This window comes from Nicotiana tabacum, chromosome 20 (genome assembly GCF_000715075.1).
Source record: "Nicotiana tabacum cultivar K326 chromosome 20, ASM71507v2, whole genome shotgun sequence".
Taxonomy (NCBI): Eukaryota; Viridiplantae; Streptophyta; class Magnoliopsida; order Solanales; family Solanaceae; genus Nicotiana; species Nicotiana tabacum.
In genome coordinates this window covers 149,906,175-149,917,511 of record NC_134099.1, presented here as the reverse complement: position 1 = coordinate 149,917,511, position 11,337 = coordinate 149,906,175, and positions in this window count along the sequence as shown.

The window sequence follows — 11,337 nt, the reverse complement described above, 5'->3', positions numbered from 1 at the left end:
AAGTTGGTTTCGCACGAAGATTTCCCGTGAGGGCATTGATGCCTCTTGTTGTCATGCTGACAAAGGGGAAGAAAAGAGTGATGACCTACCGTTGGCACCATCTTCGGAAAAGCCCATCGAGTCCACTCCTCAAGAAGTTAATGCTTGTGAGGAAAAGGTCACGTTCACAAATGACGATCTTTTGCTAGTTGACAATCCTCATAACCACCCATTGTACCTGGTTGGCTATATGCGCGATGAAAGGGTAAATCGGATTTTGGTTTATGGAGGATCCTCAGTGAACATTTTGCCAATCCATACTGTGAAAGAACTTGGTATTCCCATGAACGAACTCTCAGAAAGTCGTGTGATGATCCAAGGATTTAACCAAGGGGGGAAAAGAGCCATAGGCGCAATCAGGCTGGGAATCACTATTGAAGATATGCAATCAAGTGCATGGCTGCATGTGATTGACGTGAAGACTTCATACAATGTTTTGCTTGGGAGGCCTTGGATATATGAGAATAAAGTTGTTCCATCTACCTACCATCAATGTTTAAAATACTACGAGGGTGAAGTCGAGAAGACGGTAGTTGCTGATGATGAGCCATTCACCGAGGCTGAGTTACACTTTGCCGATGGAAAGTTCTACTTGAAGAACCGCATTGTGAAGGAGCTGAAAGTTGATGATGGTACGAAAAGCAAGAATGACGAACCCATAACTAAAAGAGCTGATGTGACTATTGGTAAAGCCAAAACTGTTACTGAGGAGGTACCCGCCAACGTGAGTAAATCTCATAAAGGGGGTATTGCGTCTTATGGAAATAAAGTAAGTCACGCGCTCCGATATATCCCTAAAAGGAAGAAAGACGAGGGCGGATCACATAATCTCCAAACTAAGACGCTAAGGGAGTTAACTCTTCTGGTAAAACGAATTGAGGCAGTAAAGTTGTCCTCAAAGCCGCTTGCAGGGTTTGTAGCCCAAAATCGTTTGCACAATGTGGCACTCCCTACAAAGCGAACAGATGAAGGTTTCGATCCTAACGCTTACAAGCTATTTGCAAAAGCTGGATACAATCTCAACGAGCCGTCAAAGTTAGGGAAGCTCCCATCAGAAGCTGCAACGAGGCAACCCCGTGAAGGTATGGGATACAAGCAACTGTCACCAGTGCGCATCTTAATAAGAAGGGCGAGTAGCAATTATATCACTATAGAAAACGAATCTACCGCTTCTAACAGGCCTTCTGTCTTTGATCGGCTTGGAAAATCAACTGTGAGAACTTCTATATTTGAGAGATTGGGTCCATTAAAGAAGGGGAATAAGTTCCAGAGAAATCATCGAAATACAAGAACACCCATTTCCCAAAATTCAGGAGATCTCTAAGGATTTCCAAAGTTTGGTTCCTTCCAAAATGAGGCGACAAACAAAACTGGTGGTTTCATGTGAAGAAGTACTGAAGGTAAAGCCATATATTGTGTTCTACACTAAGGAACGTGACGAAGATGAAGAAAGTGTAGGTTCTTCGTATCACTGTACAAGACGAGAATGGTGTTTCGTCTTCGATGGAAGATAATGCGGAATTGGAGGATGTTTCGTCGTGTTATCACATATCCTTCAATGATGGGGACCCTCAAGAAGATGAAGATGTGAAACATGCTCTACCTGAACTTGAAGAAGGAGTGAAGACGACAGTTGATGCCTTAAAAGAAGTTAACCTTGGCACCGATGAGGAACCAAGACCCACCTACCTAAGTGCTTTACTAGAAGCTGATGAAGAGAGCACTTATATTGAGTTACTCAAAGAATTCAGGGATGTCTTTGCTTGGAGTTACAAAGAGATGCCTGGCTTGGACCCGAAAGTAGCAGTCCTTTCGAGTCCATCACCTTGCAGTCAGAAATGGTGCTTGCCCTGTTAAACAAGCTCAAAGGCGTTTTATGCCAGACTTGGTTCCCCTGATTGAAACTGAAGTTAACAAACTCATTGAAGCTGGATTTATTAGGGAAGTTAAATACCCAACATGGGTTTCAAGTATTGTCCCTGTAAGGAAGAAGAATGACCAGATTCGAGTATGCGTTGACTTTAGGGACCTCAATAATGCATGTCCCAAAGATGAATTCCCGCTTCCTATTCTAGAGCTGATGATCGATGCTACTACTGGTTACGAGGCAATGTCTTTCATGGATGGTTCGTCGGGTTATAACCAAATTCGCATGGCACCAAAAGATGAAGAGCTTACTGCATTTCGCACCCCAAGGGTATTTATTGCTACAAGGCAATGCCTTTTGGCTTGAAGAATGTTGGTGCTACTTACCAAAGGGCTATGCAGAATATTTTCGACGATCTTCTCCACAAGAATGTCGAATGTTATGTTGACGACTTGGTAGTGAAATCAAGAGAGAAGGGTGACCACATGAAAGACTTGAGGATGGTATTTGAATTGCTCCGGAGGTACCAACTTAGGATGAATCCGTTGAAATGTGCCTTTGGAGTTACTTCTGGAAAGTTCCTTGGTTTCATTGTCCGTTATCGAAGGATCGAAATTGATCAAGTCAAAGTGGATACCATTTTGAAAATGCTTGAGCCTCGAGATATCCATGAATTGAAGAGTCTGCAAGGAAAGCTAGCATACCTTAGAAGATTCATATCAAACCTGGCTGGGAGGTGCCAACCATTTAGTCACCTCATGAAGAAAGGCGTTCCTTTCAAGTGGGATCAAGCTTGTAGCAATGCCTTCGAAAGTATCAAAACCTACTTGATGAAGCATCCAGTTTTAGCAGCTCCTATACCAGAAAAGCCATTGATACTATACATTGCGGCACAGGAAAGGTCTGTTGGAGCATTATTGGCCCAAGAAAATAGTGAGGGGAAAGAAAACTCTCTTTACTACTTGAGCAGGATGATGACACCTAACGAGTTGAACTATTTGCCAATTGAAAAGTTGTGTTTGGCTCTAGTCTTCTCAATTCAAAAGTTGAAGCACTACTTTCAAGCTCATGTTGTCTGTCTTGTTTCTAAAGCAAATCCCATCAAGTTCGTGATGTCAAAACCTGTTCTTAGTGATCGACTAGCGAGATGGTACCTCCAATTTCAACAATTCGAGATTTTGTACATCCCTCAAAAGGCTATAAGAGGACAAGCATTGGCAGACTTCTTGGCAGATCATCCGATACCTGATGACTGGGAGCTAACTGATGAACTACCTGATGAGGACGCAATGGTCGTTGAAGTTCAACCTCCATGGAAGATGTACTTTGATGGTGCTGCGCATCGTGGGGGAGCCGGGGCTGGCGTAGTATTTGTCACTCCTCAAGGTGAAGTCTTGCCCTACTCATTCACCTTGACACAACTCTGTTCCAACAATGTTTCTGAATATCATGCATTAATACTTGGGCTTGAAATGGCCGTTGATATGAAGCAATTGCAATTGCAAGTCTTTGGTGACTCCTAGTTAGTGGTCAATCAGCTTTTGGGTAGTTACGAAGTCAAGAAGCCTGAACTACGCCCATATCATGATTATGCAAAAAAGTTGATGAGGTGGCTCAGCGATGTGACTATTCAGTATGTACCAAGGAAAGAAAATAAGAAGGCTGATGCTTTAGCTGCTCTAGCTTCATCATTAGCCTTGCCTGACCAAGCGCAAGTTACCGTCTGCCAAAAATGGGTAGTACCGCCGCCAAATGAGGTCGAAGGTGAAGAAAACGAACTCAAGCAGCTTGTTGTTGTTTCTGAAGTTGAGAAAGAAGAATGGCGACAACCCATTATCGATTACTTATGCTATGGGATACTTCCAGAAAATCTGAGGAGAAGGACTGAAATCCGTCGTCGTGAACCTCGCTTCCTTTACTATAAGGATACTCTATACAGAAGGTCGTTTGAGGGAGTACTCTTGCGATGCCTAGAAGAAGAAGAAGCTCTCCAAGATTTGCAAGAGGCACATTCTGGGGTATGTGGGTCACACTAGTCTGGACCAAAGCTCCACTTCCATATAAAAAGGATGGGATATTATTGGCCAACGATGGTAAACGATTGCTTGGACTACGCTCGAAGATGCAAGGCTTGTCAATTCCATGCGAATTTTATTCATCAACCTTTTGAAATATTGCACCCGACTACTGCTCCTGGCCATTTGACGCTTGGGGATTAGATGTTGTTGGACCACTGCCAAAGTCCTCTGGTGGGCACCTATACATCTTAGCTGCAACTGACTACTTCTCAAAATGGGCTGAAACTCTTGCTCTTAAGGAAGTAAAAAAGGAAAATGTTGCAAGTTTCATCCAAGTAAACATTATTTATCGTTTTGGCATTCCTCGTTATATAATAACGGATAATGGAAAGCCATTCGATAATAGGTTGATGAACAGGATTTGTGATCTCTTTGGCTTCAAGCAACGTAACTCTTCGATGTACAATACTGCCGCCAATGGTCTAGCTGAGGCATTCAACAAGACTCTATGCAACTTGTTAAAGAAAGTTGTCTCCAAATCCAAACGAGATTGGAATGACCGTATGGAAGAAGCTCTATGGGCATATAAAACGACTCATCGCACGCCAACACAGGCAACTCCTTATTCACTCGTTTATGGAGTCGAAGCTGTCTTGCCACTTGAGCGTCAAATACCTTCGTTACGACTGGCTATTCAAGAAGGGATCACTGATGAAGAAAATGCTTGACTTCGATTAACAGAAATGGAAGCTCTTGATGAAAAGAGATTGGAAGCTCAATAGAGTCTTGAATATTATCAAGCTCGATTGTCTCGCGCCTTCAATAAAAGAGTTCGTCCGAGATCCTTTCAAGTAGGAGATCAAGTCCTTGCCATACGAAGACCCATAATTCCCATAAACCTGTAGGGAAGTTCACTTCAAAATGGGATGGGCCATATGTCGTACAAGAAGCTTATTCAAGTGGGGCTTACAAGCTGGTTGATGCAGATGGTATGGGGATCGGCCCTATCAATGACAAGTTTTTGAAGAAGTATTATCCTTGAAGTCACCACGCTCCTTGACGCACGAGCCTAAACTGCACGTTGCTACACTCCTAACCCGCAAGAGTATAAACTGTGTACGGCCCAAAAAAAAAGTCTGCTAGGTTGAAAGTCTCGAAAGAGGCGGCCTAGGCAAAAGTTAGGATGTAAAAAACAAAGTCCGCTAGGTTGAAAATCTCAAAAGAGGCGGCCTAGGCAAATCTACCCAGTCTGAACTACGATATGACTTGATCCTCTTCACCGAGGTGCGTAGGCAGCTTAGAGTTTCATTCTAAGTTCAGTTGCATAAGTTCAAAAGATACATATTGCCCCAATTGTTGTTCGAGTGAAGTATGGAGGAATGCAAAATCAAGCTGAAATGCCATTCTCCTATTGAACTTTGATCTCATTTGATTTAAAGGGGGCAACCCTCCTTGGTAAATTGATATCTTCAATGGGCCGATTTTAGAAGGATGTCAAGTATTTGCATTGAAGTTCAGGGATTCTCTATGTCTTCAGTTTTGCCAAACCTTCAAGTTTGTTGGTCTCTAAGTCCGCCCTCTGCCTAAAAAAAAGGGGAAGAGAAGCGAGACGTCAAAAGGAAACACAAGTATAAGGAAATGATTGCTTGGCGCAATGTTTCGAATTCAGTGAAATTTGAACCCCAAGATATTTGTGAGAATATGGCTCTTAAATTTCGATTTATGGCAAGTAAGACGTCTTCTGATGTCGAGGCTTCCATATCAAGATATAAAATATTTGGTGAAGTCGCGCAAATCTGAAATTGTCGGTGTATCAGAATTTAGTCTTGACTTCGAAATATTATCTGAATGTATCCGTAAGGCATTAAATCTTGAATTTTGGATATGTTATATATATTTGGAAGTTAAGTTTTCAGTAGATTAAACGATTCATGATTTTGACATTCCTACTTCAAGATACAAAACTTTTGGCGAAGTCGCGCAAATCTGAATTTTTCAACGTGGTGGAACCTAAAGTTGATTTCAAAATATTATCTGGGACGATTCTGAAGTTAGTTGATTGAGAATTTTGGATATGTTCTAGATTTTGAAGTCTAGTTTTGAAGAAATTAAACGGTTCATAATTTCAACGTTCCTACACTAAGATATGATTTTTTAGTGAGACTGGGCAAATCTGGAATTGATAGCGATGTGCAATATAAAGTTGGATTCAAAATATTATTTGGGACGATTCTGAAATTGTTTGATTTAGAATTTTGGATATGCTCTAGATTTTGAAGTCTAGTTTTCTTGAAATCAAACGGTTTGTCGTTTCGATATTTTTACACCGAGATATGAATTTTTTGGTGAGACTGCGCAAATCTGAAATTTTCAACGTGGTGGGATCTAAAGTTAGTCCCAAAATATTATCTGGGGCGATTCTGAAGGTGCTTGATTCTAAATTTTGGATATATTTTAGATATTGAAATCTAATTTTTGAAAAATCAAATAGTTCATTATTTGGACTCTCCTACGACAAGATATGAATCTTTCGTTACAAGTGCGTAAAGTAAAAAATTATTCAACTAAGATAAATGACGGGTAATGTAAAGCAAACGAGAAACAATCTTATCTAAGATGAAATAAATTTCCACTAGGTCAACCTAATATAAAAAAATAAAAGGGGAGATAATGCTAACAGCCTAATCTAAACAAAATTTGTAGTTGATCAGTTCTTGACAGCTAGTCTCCAAGTTCTTCTTCTTCCCCTCCAAATTGGCCGAATCATCAATAGTCAACAAATTTATGTTGTCATATGAAGAGACCTCAGTCTCGGCAGTTGAAATTTTTTTCTGAATCTCTTCAACCTCCTTTTGAGTCGCTTCTATAACACCTTCGAGATTCTCCCTCTCTTGTTGTAATGTCTGCAACTTCTTCACGGCTCTCTTCAATTTTTTTTCACTAGAGGAAACTTTCTTGACTTTCTCACTTGCTTCAATTTTGAATGATTCGAGACGCTATTTAGCTTTGGAAATCAACTCTAGCTTCTCATCTTCACTCGTCTTATCAGTCATATTGGATCGCTCTTGGTCATATGATGCGGCAAGTTCAAAAAGAGAATTCAGTAAATCTTCTAATGGAGAAAAATCCAGAATATTCGCCTTCTTCATATCCTCGAAAATCTCAATGATTTGCTCCCTATAAGATGAGAGCAATTCCGGACGAGTTTTGGAGAGCCTATTACAAATATCCTCCCAAAGTCCCAAAATGAATTCCTTCTTGCGATTGAAAACAATGCTTTTTCCTTCAAATATAGATACCGCCGTATTTGTCATTGGTGAAATGCGAGTTATCTCATTTGGAGTTTGTCTTTTTAGGGATTCGTCGTGAGGAAGAGATGACGCCTTTGACGATGACTTCACTTTACATGTAGGCCCTCCAATAGATTCATCACTCACTTGCGGCTTGTCGCATGGGGATACCATCGGATGCCCAATGGTGTTTAACTGCATAAAGAAAAGGCAAAGAAAGTAAGTAACTTATAGTGAAGCTACTCCTAAAAAAAAAGAATGAGCGAGGCGATTGTATTTTACCTCTTTGTTACAAGCTGTATGCGTTCTTGAGGGACTATCAACACTTTGAACCTCTACGATCTCTATTGGGTTAGGCCGTTTCCTTTTCCAATTTTGATCTTCATTGGTACTTTGGCTTGTGTCTTGAGGAACACACGTGTTAAATGGAAGAACTAGAGGGTGTGTCTCTATAGTTGTTGAAGTGCACACCACTTCTTTCAAAGCTGCCTTTGAGGATTTAAGCTTCCTTTTTTTAGGTTGCATAACTACTTTTGGGATTGGAGTTGATATTTTTTTAACTTTTGCGAGCGTCTTTCCAACACCTTGATCTTCACCTCCTAAAGGAGTTGTAGACTTTAGCCCAACATTGTCTATCAAAGCTTGTAAGTTATTATCGAGAAACTTCCCATGCGCTTTCTCCCACCAAGACATATAATTAGTGGAGAAAGGCTTCTCCATAGGATCTCCCGCTGGGGGAAAAACCGCACGTGACATAGATCGATACAGTGTGCAAATCCTCCAAAATCTGATTCCTTCATCTAGAGAGGCGTTGCAGATATCGTTCTCCAAAAAGTCGGGGACGTTCTGGTAAAATCCAAATTGACGACCGAACCGATGCGGGCTATATGGCTCAATGATGAATGAGTTACCATACCTCAAAGGAAGGTAATTAAAACGTAAGCTCATGAAGTAATTTGATTCCAACTCTTGAGGGGCATCGTTATCCACGTAATAATAAGGACGGAGATTGGTTAACATTGTTGGTGCACAAACTATATACTCCCCATTGTGGATGCATTTTCTTCCATCCTTCTCGTCAAAGTACCTTGCAGCCCCTTCTCTTGAGTATGCCACCATCAAAGGGACAGACGGACCCTTAGCAAGTGGATAGTGGGTTTTGAAGTAATGTGCAAGACCGACATAAACATAATGAATGGGAAAAGAAATTTTGACCTGATCGAGTTGGGAAGAACGCGAAATCTTATTCAAACCATGATAAATACTCGCTAAAACTGGGACTGCAAGGCTAATCTGTCGCCCGTCTGCCATCATGCTTGCCATCTTGAAAGTCTCAGGGCGAATGGAGTTTAATACCTTGGGGAACACGAAGGTACATAGCCAAATTGATAAGAATGCCGCTACATATGTCTCATCTTTCTTGTCAGACCCCACCCTAAGCTTAGAGAATATAGTTTCTTGATCACTCGACCACCTCGTCGTCTCGGGAATAACTCCATTAGGATTATGTGTTGACTTTAGGCGTGCAGATTTCTTTTCCTTTCGCAACGGGGCAAGCCTATATATTAAAGCTTTTTTATACCAAAAACTTGTCCACTTGATGAAGGAGACCTTTTGGGTAGCACCCGTACCCTCTTTAAGATGATGAAATGCGACAAATAAATACTCGCAAGATCGAGGAATAAATCTGACTTGTTTTTCATTCAAACCGATGAGTTCCCTTGTCTCAGGTACCATTTCTTCGTACGGAGAACCCGCAATGGGCAAACCCCCAAGGATATGTAAGTCCCAAAGAGATATAGATAACTCCCCAGCTGATGTAAGAAGTGTGTTCGTCTTGGGGCACCAAGCCTCACAAAATGCTTGCAAAATGGTCGAGTTTCGATCATAAGTGAAAAGTGAGGCATAAACAACATCATAAATCTTTGTTGTACTCAGAGTTTGTTAGCTTCCACCAAGTACGTCTTCAACCCATTCCCAATATCCTGGGATATGACGATACTTGCCCTCGATTGTTGTTGTGTTTTCCCAATGTACTTCGCCTTGAATTATGCGACTTCCTAAGTTTGGAAGGGTGCTAGCAATATTTACATGGCGATGGATTGGCGCTTGGAGAGACCACATCTTGGATAATGGATTAGAAATCGATTTGTGTTCCAAGGTCCAGTTCTCTACATGAAGGGAGTTCCTTAAAGGAGGCCATGAGGCAGCATATCGACCGGCTTGTGAGGTTTGAACCAAAAGCTTGGTTTGTTCTATGCCATCTTCAGTCTCGATGATGAGATATCTAAGTTTTGAGGAAGGTGAGGTATAGTCCCTGAAATTTGCCATCTCTTCGTGCTAAAAAGAAAAAGAAAAAGAAAAGAGGGGTCATCAAAGTCCGAATCAAGAATGTTAGAATGGGTACAAAGTCTAAATGGATGAAATGCTCTCCAAGAATCGGGCCATTTTGAGAGTAATCTCTCCAAGAATTGGTCCACATTGAGAGTAGTCTCTCCAAGAATTGGGCCACATTGAGAGTAATCTCTCCAAGAATTAGGCCATTTTGAGAGTAATCTCTCCAAGAATCGGGCCATTTTGAGAGTAATCTCTCCAAGAATTGGGCCACATTGAGAGTAATCTCTCCAAGAATCGGGCCATTTTGAGAGTAATCTCTCCAAGAATCGGGCCATTTTGAGAGTAATCTCTCCAAGAATTGGGCCACATTAAGAGTAATCTCTCCAAGAATCGGACCATTTTGAGAGTAACCTCTCCAAGAATCGGGCCACATTGAGAGTAATCTCTCCAAGAATCGGGCAAGAATGAATACTCATCCCCTCACACCCCAAGATTATTTTCTTCATGCGTGGATTATCTTGTTGAACAAGAACGTATCTTTCTCGCTTGACCTACCAAAAAAAAAGAAAAAAAAAGAAGACAACAAAAAAAAGAAAGCACGAGAAAAAAAAATTACCTTCGCTTTAATGCTTCCAATTTCACAAAAATAAACTCAAGTGGCTCGCAAATACTGCAAATTGATGCCCAACAAATACAAGCACGAGTTTATATAGATTTCTCAAAGCAGCTGGACAAGAGGTTATTTCGATGTGGGACTGGGATCAGATACAATAAGGCGGCTAAACATTCCCTTATTCGATTCAGACTCGAAATTGGCCTCATATCCTCTCAGAATTTACGTTTCTTGTGTTGTAGTTGGAATAAACCAGGACTACTCCAAGTAATTGAATTTGTATCAAATGTGGAAGAAAGCAACAAGCACTGACAATAAAACTAAAAGTATATGACTGTGGCAATAACAATGCCACGTAGAAGTCAAAGTGTAATCTCAAGCCTAATGATTATATTTAGAAAAGATTATTTTGTTGGATTTGGAGATCCTTTGGTAACGTTGGAATTCAAGAGGTCCTTTGGTAACGTTGGAATTCGAGTAACAAAAGTTCCAAATTCTCAAACTAATATGGCCTCGCTCAATTCTGTTAATATATAAATTTGATACTAAAGTTCCCAAGACAAATTTGTCTCAGCTCGTTGGGTCAATGAATTAAATTGTCGAAATATACTATATTTTGGAAATTTTAATTCAACCTCGGATTCAAATTTGTTATCTTTGCTGGTACTTCACGACTTATCGCAAGGATTATCGTATCCACACTACGACAAGCCTTGAAGTAGGGGCATTTGTAGGCATATAAATTTTATTTAAATTAAATCCGTAAAATAATTTGGACTATATTTTAAATTCAAGATATATTGGTCCAAATAAATATTATGGGCTAATATATAAATAAATTAATTATATAGGTCTAACATTTATGGATTAAATAAATAAGTCTTAATCTATTGGGCTAAAGTGATGAGCCCACTTAATTAAGCCCAAGATGTTATCTTCCTAGAGGCCCAGTTTGGTGCCATATGTCAAATGATGTGGCACGCCAAGTCAAACGAAAGAGCCAATAGGATTGTGCCATGTGTCAAAATGACAAGGCATGCCCAGTCACACTAAAAGTCCAATGAAATCGGGCCACGTGTGCAAGTGACATGTTCTGGCCAATCAAATGCGGCCATGTCACACTTCAATTTGATTGGTCGGAAAGAGTTTGTTCTTATCACAACTCCTTCTTTC